Source organism: Miscanthus floridulus, chromosome 14 (assembly GCF_019320115.1).
Source record: "Miscanthus floridulus cultivar M001 chromosome 14, ASM1932011v1, whole genome shotgun sequence".
NCBI classification, from domain to species: domain Eukaryota; kingdom Viridiplantae; phylum Streptophyta; class Magnoliopsida; order Poales; family Poaceae; genus Miscanthus; species Miscanthus floridulus.
This window is the reverse complement of record NC_089593.1, coordinates 4,365,990-4,380,243: the sequence shown is the minus strand read 5'-3', so window position 1 is coordinate 4,380,243 and position 14,254 is coordinate 4,365,990.

The following is a 14,254-nucleotide window of genomic DNA, read 5'->3' as shown; positions in this document are numbered from 1 at the left end:
GGCTGGGAACCAATCGTCACCTATAGTCGTTGGCGACGACGGCGGCAGGACATGGATGAGATCAGGTGGATGGTGGATTAGCGATTTGCATCTGTGCCAATGGATCAAAGAAGGGGGATGCCGGTCCTGCGCGACGTGTGCCGTGATGAGCACCCACTTATCACGCTCCTCCAGCGGGTGGCGGCGGAGGAGAAGGCACTGCGCCCTGCCCTCGGTAGCGGCGGCGCAGGGTGGGCAGACAAAGGCATGGAAGATCGAGGTTTTGCTGGGGCTGGGGGATAACAGGGAAGACGGAGATTGCGCGCATGGGTGGGGTGGAGCGGTGAAGTGGGGAGATCGGGGTGGGAGATCCAAAGAATATCGGCCGTCGGACGTGGCTGAGTAAGGAGAGAGAATGAGTGAGAGTTAATTTGGTGCGTACGTTTTTAATATCATCTTTTTCTGTGTGCGTTTTGTGAGGTGGACGTAGTTTAGATCATGACTGTAGAGGTGGGATTTATTTGGTAGTTGTAGGATAATTTGAAGTGGTGTATTATAGGGGTAGAGATAGAGATAGAGAAGAGATTTGCTCTAAGGAAGATTGGACTGGGCATGTCGTAGGCATTTCAAATCATGACGCATACGTGATAGCTAGTGACGTTTCAATTCCTGGTGATGCATGCGTGATAGCTAGCGGGGGAGGGCAGAAGGCACGATCGGTGGAGCTCGGAGGAGAAACGAAAGCGACAGGAAGACAGAGAGTATGCCGCAGCGGTGAGCAACGGATGATGGATGAAATTTCATGACATGGCTTCATGGAGAAGCTAGGAAAATCACCTAGTGGGGATCTCGTATTTAGTCATAGAAGATAGAAGATATGAAAATACGGTGGCTTGTTGCCTGCAGGTGGTCCTGGTATGGTTTCAGTAGTAGAAAATGGCACGAATGAGGTACAGAAAAAATTATATTGGCAAATTTCTAAATAGACAAATATATCTTAAAAGCACGGAAATTGTAATAGCATGGATCCAAATAACCTCTTTTTATGTGCTACTCCAATGTTCCAAATTGAGCTTGAGAGGAACGCGCAATTAAAACAGTTAAAGCCTACTTATTCAGGTACATCTCTAAAGACCACATGCACTACCGGACAGAGCATCTTTGCCGAGGGCCTGAGGATTTGCCGAGGGAAAATGCTCGGGTACTCGGCAAAGAGTCTTTGCCGAGGGCCTGACCCTTGGCAAAGAACAGCCCTCGACAAAGACTCTTTGCCGAGGTCCAGACCCTCGGCAAAGACAAGCACACGGCAACAATAATATTTGCCGAGGGCTAAGCCCTCGGCAAAGGGTCGGCCCTCGGCAACACCGCCTGACACGACGTCCATCCCCTGCCGTCAATCTTTGCCGAGGGCATCACCGTTAGGCCCTCGGCAAAGACTTTTTAACCGTTTTTGAAAATTTTCTTTTAAAAAAATCTTTGCCGAGTGCCCCTGGACCAGCACTCGGCAAAGACAGTCTTTGCCGAGTGTCACTCGGCAAATTTTCAATTTTTTTTGACCCCAAATTTTTTGTTGGGCCCGCCTACATTGTTTACAACTTCATGTTCAAATTTGGTGCTTTTTCTAGTTTTTTTGTTATATTTGGTTGATTAATTTGATTATGTTGAATTTTTATATATAATTCAAATTTGAACTGCAAGTGCATGGAATATTGTAATCTAGTGCTTCGAAAAATATTATTCATGGTATTTGGTGTATGTTGAGTCTCTATCCACGAACTCGCATCAAATTTCGCGCATCTTCTTCACGTAACATGACGAGCCACTTGCCGGAAAAGTGTTTTAAAATTATATAAAGTCCATACGAAGTCCGAAAATCATGAAACTTGTCGAGGTGTCATGTTATCACATGTGTAGGCTGTGGTAAAAAATTGAGAATGTTTCGAGCAAGTTGCGACGTCAGATGCATAAAACCCAGACATCTCCACATATGATCACATGTGGAGATGTCTGGCTTTTAGGCATCCGACGTCACAACTTGCTCAAAGCTTTCTCAAATTTTTACCACGGCTACCACATGTGATAACAAGACACCTCGACAAGTTTTGTGATTTTCGGACTTCGTTTGGATTTTATATAATTTAAATACACTTTTCCCGCAAGTACATCGTCATGTTACGACAACAAGATGCTCGTAATTTCATGCGAGTTCCTGGATACGGCCTCAACATACGCCAAACATCATGAATACCATTTTTTGAATGACCAAATTCCATTATTTCATGTACATGCAGTTCAAATTTGAAATAGTCGAAAAAATTCAACGAAACAAAACTAATTAAGGAAATAAAGTAAAAAAACTAAAAATTGTCCCAAATTTTGAAATGGAGTTTTAGTTACTGTAGCAACGCCCTAGAAAAAAATGGGGCAAAAAAACAAAAAATAATAATTTGCCAAGTGCCAACCTTGGCACTCGGCAAAGAAGCCTTTGCCGAGCGCCAGGTCACAGGGTACTCGGCAAAGAATTTTTAAAAATAAAAATAAAAAAACCTTTGCCGAGTGCCGCTGGGCCTGGCACTAGGCAAACCTTTTAACCTAAAGGCCCAGAATGGGCCGGCCCAACCCCACCCCCTCCTCACTCGTCTCCCACGCGCCCCCGCGTCGCCGCGCCGCCGCCGCCGACCCCGCCGTCGTCCCCCTCCGACGAGGTCCTGCCAGGCCCGCCCCGACGCCCCCGTCCCGCGCCCCCCACCCTCGTCCCACGCCCCCCGCCCCCATCCTGGCGGCGCTCGCCCCGGCGCCCGGCCGGCGTTCCCGCCCAGCCCCAGCGGCCCCGCGCCCCGGGTCCCTAGCCGCCGCCCCGAGCTCGCCGGGGACAGCGACCCGGCCGGCCCTAGCTCCCCCGCCGGCCCCGAGCTCCACCGGCCCCGCCGTGCCCTGCGGCCGGCCAGCAGAGGGAGAAGGAGAGGAGCAAGAGGAAGAAAGAGAAGGGGAGGAGGAAGCAGAAGAAAGAGAAGGGGGAGGAGGAAGAAGAGGAAGGTGCCAACCTGACCGCCCATCAATCCTCGCACCGTTCCGACGTCCCGTTGATCCTCGCGCTGCTGCGGTCATCCCTGCCGTCGTCGCCGGTGCTCGCTCTTGCCGTTCTTGCCGCCAAGGTAAGCCCTACCCTTGTAGTGTTAGTAGTAGTAGTAGTAGTTAGTAGTGTTAGTAGTAGTTAGTTGTAGTGTTAGTAGTAGTAGTTAGTAGTGTTAGTTGTAGTGTTAGTTGTAGTAGTTAGTAGTGTTAGTTGTAGGGTTAGTAGTAGTAGTAGTTAGTAAATAGTAGTAGTTAGTAAGTAGTAGTGGTTGTTAGTAGTAGTTAGTAGTGTTAGTTGTAGGCTTAGTAGTAGTAGTAGTAGTTAGTAAATAGTAGTAGTTAGTAAGTAGTAGTGGTTAGTAGTAGTTGTTGTTAATAGTTAAGTAGTTCTTAGTATTAGTACTGTTAGTAGTTAAGTACTCAATCCATCCCAAATTGTAAGACGTTTGACTTTTTTTACACCAAGTTTGACCACTCATCTTATTCAAAAATTTGTGTAAAATATCACTTCTTTTGTCGTGGTTTGGTTTATTAATAAAAATTCTTCAAGAATGACTTAAATTTGACTATATTTGCACAATTTTTTTTGAATAAGATGAATGGTCAAACTTGGGGCCAAAAAGTCAAACGCCTTATAATTTGGGATGGAGGGAGTAGTTGTTAGTAGTAGTGTTAGTAGTAGTTGTAGGGTTAGTAGTAATTGTTGTTGTACTACTTCAATACTTTCATCTGCATGGAAAGAGAACTAAAGTACATGGCTCCTCTTGATATATTGGTGGTTGTTGGCCTTCGTGCCCATGTTTGGTATATATGTGGTTGTTGGCCTTTGTGCCATGTTTTTTGCAGGTTTTGGGAACCTCTCCATGCAGGGGAGGTGCTGCCGAAATTTTGAGTCGACACTAACTATTTTTGCCCTTTTTTGCAGGAGGACCTGTGGGAGGGACTCGGCGACCCCGATCGTCTTCGTCGGCGCTGCGGGTCTTCCTACACCGCGTCGACTCGCCACTGCACCGACTCTCCACTGCCCCGCTACCCTGACCTCACCGGCACCCTAGGTATAACCCCTCTATCCGTATGTGGTCTTTGGTCGCGTAACCTAGTTAGGTGTTTCCCGTCCGAAAGAGATACAGTTGGAGGTATACAGATCTTTGTATATCTGCGACCGTATCTGTTTCGGATTGTCCATGTTTTTTGGACAAACCGCGGATGTATAGATGGGTTAGTTTCCATGGTCCGCTCCGGTCTGAGATGGTGTTTCGGCATCACCCCCTGTTGTTCTCCGGATACACACTCTCCCTTGCAGGACGTGCATCGGGAGAACAGGGGGGAGGTGCTGCCAAAATTCTGTCTCGGATAGGGAGCGAAGCATGGAAACTAACCTCATCTACGCATCCGCGGGTGGGATTAGGAACTATCCTCACCTATTAGAGAGTAGGAACACCGCATAGATGCAATTGATGGTTACATTACTATGTGCTGTATATGTGGAAGGATGAAAGACCGTCAGTGGATGTACATGGGCCGGAGAAGCAGGAGTGACTTTGACATTGAGTGGGTGAATGGGACAGATGCTTTCTTGGAACATGCATGGAGCTCGGGTGTAGCTAAAGGACATTCTAAACTTTGGTGTCCTTGTAGCAAATGTGACAACAACAGAAGGGTAGATAAGGTGACCATGGGTAAACATCTTGTGTACAATGGTTATATGGCTAGCTACCACCGGTGGGTCCACCATGGTGAAGTAGATCGTATAAGAACGGAGGTGGTGAGACCACACCTCGAGGCTTTTGATGATGATGCCGGAGTAGCAGACATGCTAGATGACACTCACCAAGCTCACTTCGCAGAAGGACGTGAGAAGGAGGAGATGGAGGAAGCCGCTAAGGCCTTCTACGAAATGTTGGACTCGGCACAGAAACCCCTTCATGAGAGTACAACGGTTTCTCAGCTGGATGCATTGGACGTGTTATGGGGTTGAAGGCTGAGTTAAATCTAAGTCGCGAAGGCTTTGATAAGATGTTGGCCGTGTTTGGCAGCATGCTACCGGAGAAGCACATTCTACCGAAGAACTTGCACAAGTCACAGAAACTACTTCGTATGCTTAACATGCCATATGACAAGATACATGTTTGTCTGAAGGGGTGCATCTTATTTAGGAAAGATCACAAGGATGCAAAGTACTGTCCAAAGTGTAAATCCTTAAGGTACCTGGAGGTAGACTCTAGAGATGGCCAGAAGAGGCAGCTTACGATCCCCGCGAAAGTCCTACGACACCTTCCATTTGTGCCGAGGATCCAACAGCTTTTCATGACCGAGGAATCCGCGAAACAGATGACATGGCATAAAGAAGGTGTACGGTACAAGCCATGGACGATGGTGCATCCGTCCGATGCCGAAGCATGGACGTACTTTAATGACAAACATCCTAACAAAGCAGCTGAGGCTCGTAATGTATGTGTCGCGCTGGCAACAGATGGGTTCAATCCTTATGGACAGTTGTCTGCCCCATACACATGTTGGCTCGTGTTTGTTATCCCCCTGAATCTCCCCCCGACATCTCCTTTCAATGGCATAACGTCTTCTTGTCGTTGATAATTCCTGGACACCCGGGGAGTAATATGGGTGTGTACATGGAGCCTATGATTGATGAATTGATCGATGCTTGGGAGAAGGGGGTATGGACATACGACCGAGCTACAAAATCATCCTTCAAGATGCATGTTTGGTACCACTACTCCCTGTATGACTTCCTGGCGTATGGGTTATTCACCGCCTGGTGTGTCCATGGGAAGTTCCCGTGCCCAATATGTAAGGAAGCTGTGAGGTTCATTTGGTTGAAGAAGGGTGGTAAGTATTCGTCGTTCGATAGGCATCGTCAATTCCTCCCTTCTAACCATCCATTCAGATAAGACATCAAGAACTTTACGAAAGGTGTTGCAGTGATAGACCCTAAACCACGCATGAAGAGTGGTGATGAGGTGCGTGCTCAGATAGATGCTCTCGTGCCCAATGAAGGAGGTGGTTTTGTGGGATATGGTGAGGAACATATGTGGACGCATAAGTCCGGCTTGACGAGGCTCCCCTATTTCGATGACCTTCTTCTGCCACATAACATTGATGTAATGCACACCGAAAAGAATATCGCCGAGGCACTTTGGGAAACTCTCATGAACACTGACAAGTCTAAGGACAACGTTAAGGCTAGAGTGGACCTAGCGACGTTGTGTGATAGACCGAAGCAAGAGATGCGGCCTCCTAGTGGCCGAAACAAATAATGGAAAAGACCTAAGGTCGATTTCATCTTGGAACCTGATCAAAGGAGGGAAGTACTAAAATGGATCAAGATGTTAATGTTCCCAGATGGATATGCAGCGAATCTGAGCAGGGGAGTGAACTTAGGCACTTTACGAGTCAACGGGATGAAGAGTCATGACTACCACATATGGATTGAGCGGCTTCTTCTGGCGATGGTCCGAGGCTATGTCCCTGACCATGTCTGGCAAGTGCTGGCAGAGTTGAGCTTTTTCTTCTGTCAGCTTTGTGCCAAGGAGATATCTCGGACCGTCGCTCAGGACTTGGAAAAAGCGGCACCTGTGTTGCTCTGTAAGCTGGAGAAGATCTTTCCACCCGGCTTCTTCTTGCCCATGCAGCATCTGATTGTGCACCTCCCGTCCGAGGCACGTTTGGGGGGCCTGTGCAAGCCCAGTGGTGCTATCCAATCGAGAGATGTCTAAAGACCCTTCGCAAGAAATGTACAAATAAAGCCAGAATTGAGGCTTTCATTGCAGAGGCAAGTCTAAGGGAGGAGGTGGCAAACTTCACAACACTATAGTACAAGCCAAAACTTCCTAGCAATCATAATCCACTCCCTCGTTACAATGTTGGTGAAAATGAATGGACCCACAGCCTGTTCCAAGGCCAACTCGGCAGCACAAGTGGATCGACCAATAAAATATTGGGAAATGAAGAGTGGCGAAGTGTCATGCTATATGTGTTGACCAACCTTCTCGAGGTGTAGCCGTTCGTCGAGTAAGTTCTCAACGAACTTGTTTCAATACGCCCTGAATATTCTTCATGCAACCCCATTGATTCTCGTTCGGACAGGGAATTTGTTCATGAGTCCTGGCATCAATCAAGGGATCCTACCTCATAGGAACATGACACCCTTCTTTCTCGGGGTGCGGGTGCGGGGAGGCCTGATTTCATTTCTTGGTTCAAACAAAAGGTAATGTCCAATTTAGCTCCCACGTTCCATATTCCAAGTTTCTCGTTCGTTCGATTAATATAATGACCTATCATGCTTGAGCTTGCAGGCCCAGACTGACTCGTCCATGAGTGAGGAGTTGAGACAGGTTGTAGGTGGCTATGACATTAGGGTGCAGTCATTTACCGATTATGACATGAACGGATATCGCTTCCACACAACAAGATATGAGCAGACTCGGCCCAAACGGAAAACCACAAATAGCGGAGTTTGCACGCCCGGCACTGATGGCCTCGACTATCATGGTAGAGTTGAGGAAATCTATGAACTCTCATTTCATGGTCACAAACATAAACCTGTCGTGTTCAAATGCCACTAGTTTAATCCTCGAGAAACGAGACGGACCCCTCATCTTGGGCTAGTCGAGATTCGAGAAGATTCCGTCTATCTAGGAAAAGATGTCTACATTATGTCTCAACAGGCCGTGCAGGTGTACTATACGCGATATGCCAACCAAGACAAAGCGGATCTTAAGGGTTGGGCTATTGTGCACCAGGTGTCTCCACACAGTAAACTACCTACCCCAAACGATGACGATTACAACTTCAACGCAAACACATATGATGGACAGTTCTATCAAGAAGATGGGCTACCAGGCATGTTTGAGATAGTCTTACCCGAAGCGATCGAAATGGAAGTAGACAACGAAACGGAGGATGACGAGGTTGATGGAGATGTGGTGCAAAATGCCAAGGACATAGAAATGCTTGACCGATTAAGGCTAGGCAATGACAACGAAGACAACATAGAACCTTCAGATAGTGTTGCCCATTTGGACAATTTTGACAGTGATGACGACACCTATGATCCTAATCATGAAGATTATTCCTAATACATGTAATACTATGTTTGTTTTAGTTTGTGTTTTCTTTATTTATTTTGAATCTATTTCTAATATATATACTAATAAGTCTTGTTCATTCTTTGTGATTGTAGGTGATGGCGAGCAGCCGTCCACGACGTGAGATGGCCTCCCTTTACGGGAGACCACGCCCTCCCGTTTTAGATGAGGGGTCGGGGTTAGGGGTAGCGTCCACAGGAGGTCAGAGGAGGAGGACCAGGGTTAGCAGGAGGCAGCGGACTCCTTCCCCCGCCACCTTCAGATGAGGTGATGGAGGAGGAGCACGTGACGGCCATGCCCAAGGACGAGGTCGAGGACGAGGACGTCCAATAGACCGAGGACGAGGTGGCCGAGGATGAGGCCGCCGAGGGCGAGGCCGCCGAGGGCGACAGTTCTGCTACCCTGACTATCTACCAGCGAGGTCTCGTGAGCCTCCCTCAGCCTCCGCTTCCTCACAACCGGGCACTGATTCGCCCTATGGCAAAGAGGTAAGTAACTATAGATGTTATCACAACTACTTCATACGATAATGTTGGAAATCAAAAGAGGAACTGATAAATTTTCTTAGTCACTTGTGCAGGGCCTGGTTGGTTTTGTCGGGTACTCCTGCACGCTCCCCCACGAGCATCCTTGGTGTTTTGTGCAGGAAATAGTACCCCAGCCTTGTGAATGTGTACGAGGACGTGCGGGAGCTGGCCTACACGTGGGACAGGTACCAGTTGGCCCCTGACGACAGGTACCGCAACAAGCAGGAGTGGGTACTCATGGAGTTTTGGGTAAGTCTCTCTCACACAACATTTTCATTGGGCAAGTCTTTTATTGAAATAATGAATGGATACATCGGTTTTGTATGCAGAGGTATTTCAAGCCAGAAGAAGGACTTGAGGCCCGGGCGGATCAGGTGGCTGCCACCGCCTGTAGGAAGTACATAACCAACATGCACCACGAGCTGCGCGTGCAGGCCCACAGAGACTACTACGTCGTGGTGTTGAAGCAGTCCATCAACAAGCCTGATGCAAGACAGGTGGAGCTGTCCCGGGCCTAGTACCTTGAGGTAGACGAAAAACATTAATAATGATTCATTTTGAGATTAAGTCGGTTTAATTTTATCTTTTTCTATGTCAAATAATCTATGACTTGTAGGTGATTCCCTGGTGGTGCCGATCCCACTCCGTGTGCTAGGAGATAATTGTGGATAGGTGGTTGTCCAACGACTTCGCTGAGAACCACGCGAGGCATCGGGACCAGTGTCTGCTGAGGCGAGGTGCTACTCACCATCAAGGCATCCGTAGCCTCCCTGCCTACAAACAAGCATATGTAAGTGATTTCTTTTATCTTATTTGACGCTGAGTTCTGCCTTATTTCTCACCATCTTACCGTCTTACTCGTAGGAGGCTGCACACCCGGGCGTGGAGGTCTCGGAGTTCTCTACGTGGGCTATGTCCCACATGGGCCGGGCATCTTCCTCTGTCTCCTTCGACCCATCTGCCCCGCGTGAGGTGTACTCCGACCCAACCGTGAACACTAAGGTCCAAGAGTACACCTCAAAGGTGAGGGAGGTCCATGGGGAAGATTACAATATGCGCACTGAGCCCATTGATGCAGAGACCATCATGAGTCTAGGAGGAGGCAAGAAGCATGGGCGGCTATGGATTACAGACGGCACCATCGACTCCACCACTGTTCCCTCTCTCGACGTGCTCCAAGCATGGAGCACGAGCTCCAGCCAGCCCATACGCCCATGGCCTACTCTGTCACTACAGCGGGTCGACACTCTCGAGGTATGTCCTATTTTACTCGTCGTACGTTCATCTTTGCACACCTAAGTTACATTTGCATTACTGAAACATTGAAGTTTGTATTGCAGGCTGAGCTACAGGCCCAAAAGCTCATGGTTGAGGCTCAGAGCGTGCAGCTGCAGGCCCAGAGGGAAGCGTTCATGGCCCAGGAGAGGAGGATGCAAGAAATGGAGGCCTTCATGCGGAGTGTCTAGCAAGGGGGTGTACTTTTGCCGTTGGCAGCTCCTCCACCGCCTACTCCTATAGCCACTCCTGTAAGTATGAAAGTTCACTCTTACTAGATGCTTCCTTGACATACAACCATGGTTGACATACAAACTTACTAGATGCTTGACATAGAAACATACTAGATGCTTGACATAGAAACTTACTACATGCTTGCACTAGCTATGACATACAACCATGCTTGACATTCTCAATTTACTAGATGCTTGACATAGAAACTTACTAGATGCTTGCACTAGCTATGACATACACCAATGCTTCACATAGAAACTTACTAGATGAATCTCACACATGCAACCTCTTATCCTTTTTGCAGCTTCCATCGGCGGGTTCGAATAACCCCGTTCATGCATCACCGAATGATGGAGCCTTTGCTTCACCATCGTGTCATAGGCCTCTTTTTTGAGGAGTTGTGCTTCGTCATGTGCTTGGACTTGAGCTTCACTTGTGGTTCTGACTTGTGCTTGGACTTGATGGACTGTGGTTGTGAATTTGTGACTTGTGGTTGTGATATTTGACTTGTGGTTGCAATATGTTGTTATTTGAGTTGTGGTTGTGATATAATGTGTGAAAATGGTTTTGTTGTGATATATATGTGATTATTGTGATGTTTGTGATATATATGTGACATGTGATATATATTTGAACTGTTTGTGTCAGTGGAATGCAAAAAACAAAAAAAATTGCAATTTCGGTTGATTTGCCGAGTGCAATGGTCATGGCACTCAGCAAAGCTGGGAAACTTTGCCGAGCGCCAGGACATTGCACTCGGTAAAGATTTTTTTTAAAAAAGCAAAAAATCTTTGCCAAGTGCCAAGCTAGGGAGGCACTCGGCAAAGAGCTTATTTAAAAAAAAATAAAAAATGTCTTTGCCGAGTGCCTTACCGCCGCGGCACTCGGCAAAGAGTTTTTGAAAAAAAAATAAAAAATGTCTTTGCCGAGTGCCCTAACTGTCAGCACTCGGCAAAGGCACCGTCAACGGAGCAGTGCCGTTGACGGCTGCTTTTCTTTGCTAAGTGTCACCGTTGGCCCTCGAAAAAGGCTTTGCCGAGTGCTCGACAAATGGCCCTCGACAAAGAGCCCCTTTGCCGTTAATATTTTTTCCGAGGGCTCTTTGCCGAGGGCGGCGCTCGGTAAAGCCTTTGCCGAGGGCTTTTGGGCCTTTGCCGAGTGCCCTAGTGATGAGCCACATACATTGTTTTTTTGTTTTTATTCTAATGAAAAACCAAAAGTCTAGCTTGACTCGCTTGCTATCTTGAGTCAGCTCATGATCATGGAGAAAGAAAAAACATGCAGAATCAACAATGGAGCATGGTCAAATTACCAACACGATTTTAGAGAAGAATAGAAGGATAAAACTAATATGGATCAATATAAATCCATATATGCACTTACACCAAGTGATGAAGTGTTGTGTACGTGTTGCTCATGATAGACTTGGTTAGGGTTGAGAGTCGGGATAGTGCTAGATTTCAATATCTAGTGGTGGATTGGATCTCAATAGACGATGAATCAATGTGCGTACACTACCCCCATCAGGTCTGGCTAGGCTGGTGGTGGATTTTAGACTTCCTGGCATTGACGTGGTAGTCTTCGATGGCTACCTCCTGAGGCCCCGCAGCGATAGTGGTATGTTGCTACTCGGAGAGTAGCTAGCCATTCAGGAGCATCGAGGAACAATACGGGGAGGACGGTGGAGAGAATCTAGGAATCTTGAGCGGCGATAGGCGTCTTTGTCCTATAAGGGGTAGCGGGTAGCAACTTAACTTGGTTTCCACCTTGTCTTCCTCCGTATATTATCGCCAGTTGAGGCAAGTAGTGGACGCGCTCCAAGGCAAATCTCTCCATGAACCCACACGCCAAGGCTGACTCCCACATTTGCAATGCCTCGCTCGTTGGGCTCGAGCCTAACCATCGGGAGCTTCCTCTGACCCATGCATGCATGCGGATACCTGTCACGTACTTTGGTCCCATGCCTATTCTATTGACCTACATCCATGGTCAATGGATAGGGAGAGAGAGGCACTACTACAGTCAGCCACTGTAGAGGCGGCAGTGGCAGAACCGACCAATTTATAAGAGCATAAGTACAACGGCAACCACCGCAGCGATCGCACTGTCATACTTGAACTCATATAAACCATCATGCAACCAAGATCGTACATGATTCAACTTACGAGCCACATATTACATAAGTTCACCATAGTTCAACATACATCAGAGTATGAAAAGAGTTATTACAATACCAAGTTCAAATACAGTAGTAGCGGAAGCAAAGATAGTTTTTAAACTAACATCTCATACCATTGTTCAAATACTTGCCAGTTTATGACCACATTCCACAAAAGCATCATAGATTAGATGTATAGAAGTGCCTTGCCCATCGCCTACTCCTCGTCAACAGCGGGACAAAAACTGTTCTTACAATATCCATGATATATTGTGTTATCTGCAACAAGTGGGAAATAAACCCTAAGTACAAGAAGGTACTCAGCTAGACTTATCCGTCATAAACCAAAAATAAAGTGACTCCAAGGATCATGCAAGGCTTTATAAGTGGAGCTAGCTTGACAATATTTTGCATAAAAAGCCACTAGTTGAGCTATATATTTTATAATTCGATGCCAAGTTGATTGTAGCTATTCATCTCTATATTAGCATCTAACCTGTGCTAAACATGTGATGTATGATTATGTAGCATAACAATGATAACCATAGCCAGTGTAACATTCCCATGTTCATCATAACCATCAAATTCCATAGTTCAATTACTACGATGTTGGGACTAGTTGAGTTTCTCACTATCCGAGATAGACGGCGATTCAAATCAGTTGCAACTAGCTAGGCAGTTATTCCTAACACAAACCCACACTTCCCCCATCGGGGTGGCGTCGGGTCACCTTTGGTACAACTCAGGTGCACATTTCACGGGTTCGATCAGCGTCGCACCCTCAGGGACACTACCAGATGACAGGTCGATCAAGACTCTAACCTACCCTTGGCCTCACGTCGGCTCCCCACACATCCTTACTACCTCCAGTGTGTGCACTCTAACAGAACGAGGCCCGACCTAAGTTGATCTACTCGGCTTCACGGTCGGAACGAGTTATCCAGCCAGCTAAGTGAGAGGCATGCGTTTAATCTTGATAGAAGCTTCAACAACGGCACGGTCCTTAATCGACAGAGGCGGAATCACATGAGTCAACCTACACATAGACTCCACCCAGCCTCCAGTTACATTATCCCATGGTTCTTTTTCCACGATAGCAAATATAGCCAACCGTGCTCTGCTATCCACCTATATCTCACAGGTGATAAAAAATCACCCGGCTTCTACCGGTCTAAGCATGGCAAAGCATATATTTGATCCTAGACCTACACAGGGTTTAAGGTATATTTCTGGACAAGGGAATTATATGCATCAAGTGTTTCCAATCAACTCCAATAACCTAATGCATCAAACATAAAAGGACGCAAGTGATATTTGTAAAAACATAGGAGGCTTAGAATGCTCCGGGGCTTACCTTTTAGAAAAGAGATAGGCTTATGATCTAGGCACTCTGATAACTCTTCTAGGACCTGCTCTTCACCTTCTGGAGCTCCTTGCTGTGGTGACTCCTGGTCCTCTTGGTCCACAGCCTCGAATTCCAATAGCGTGATTCCTTCCGATGATCCTATATGCATGAGCGCAAAATAAGATACAAGAATGCATAGGTATGATGCATATGGTATGATGCATAAACATAAATGTCCTTAACAACAAGGTACTAAGGTGATAGCAAGATTAATTGTATTTTACTGAGTAAGCGTATATCTCTTCTCTAGTAACTAATCAAGCATCCATTTAAAGCATTTTCTGGACTGCAGGACAACAACCACTTGTTTTGACCTTAACGGGAGTTTTACACATTCAAATAATATGATCTTGGACTTTCTAGAAATCTTATAAAATTATCTACAACTTTATTATAATCATCATAAGGTGATTCAATAGTTTGCCAGGTCAAACATTTCAATCATTCAGATATGTCCAGAGAATAAACAACTCTGCTAGCAGACTTCTAGAAGCTA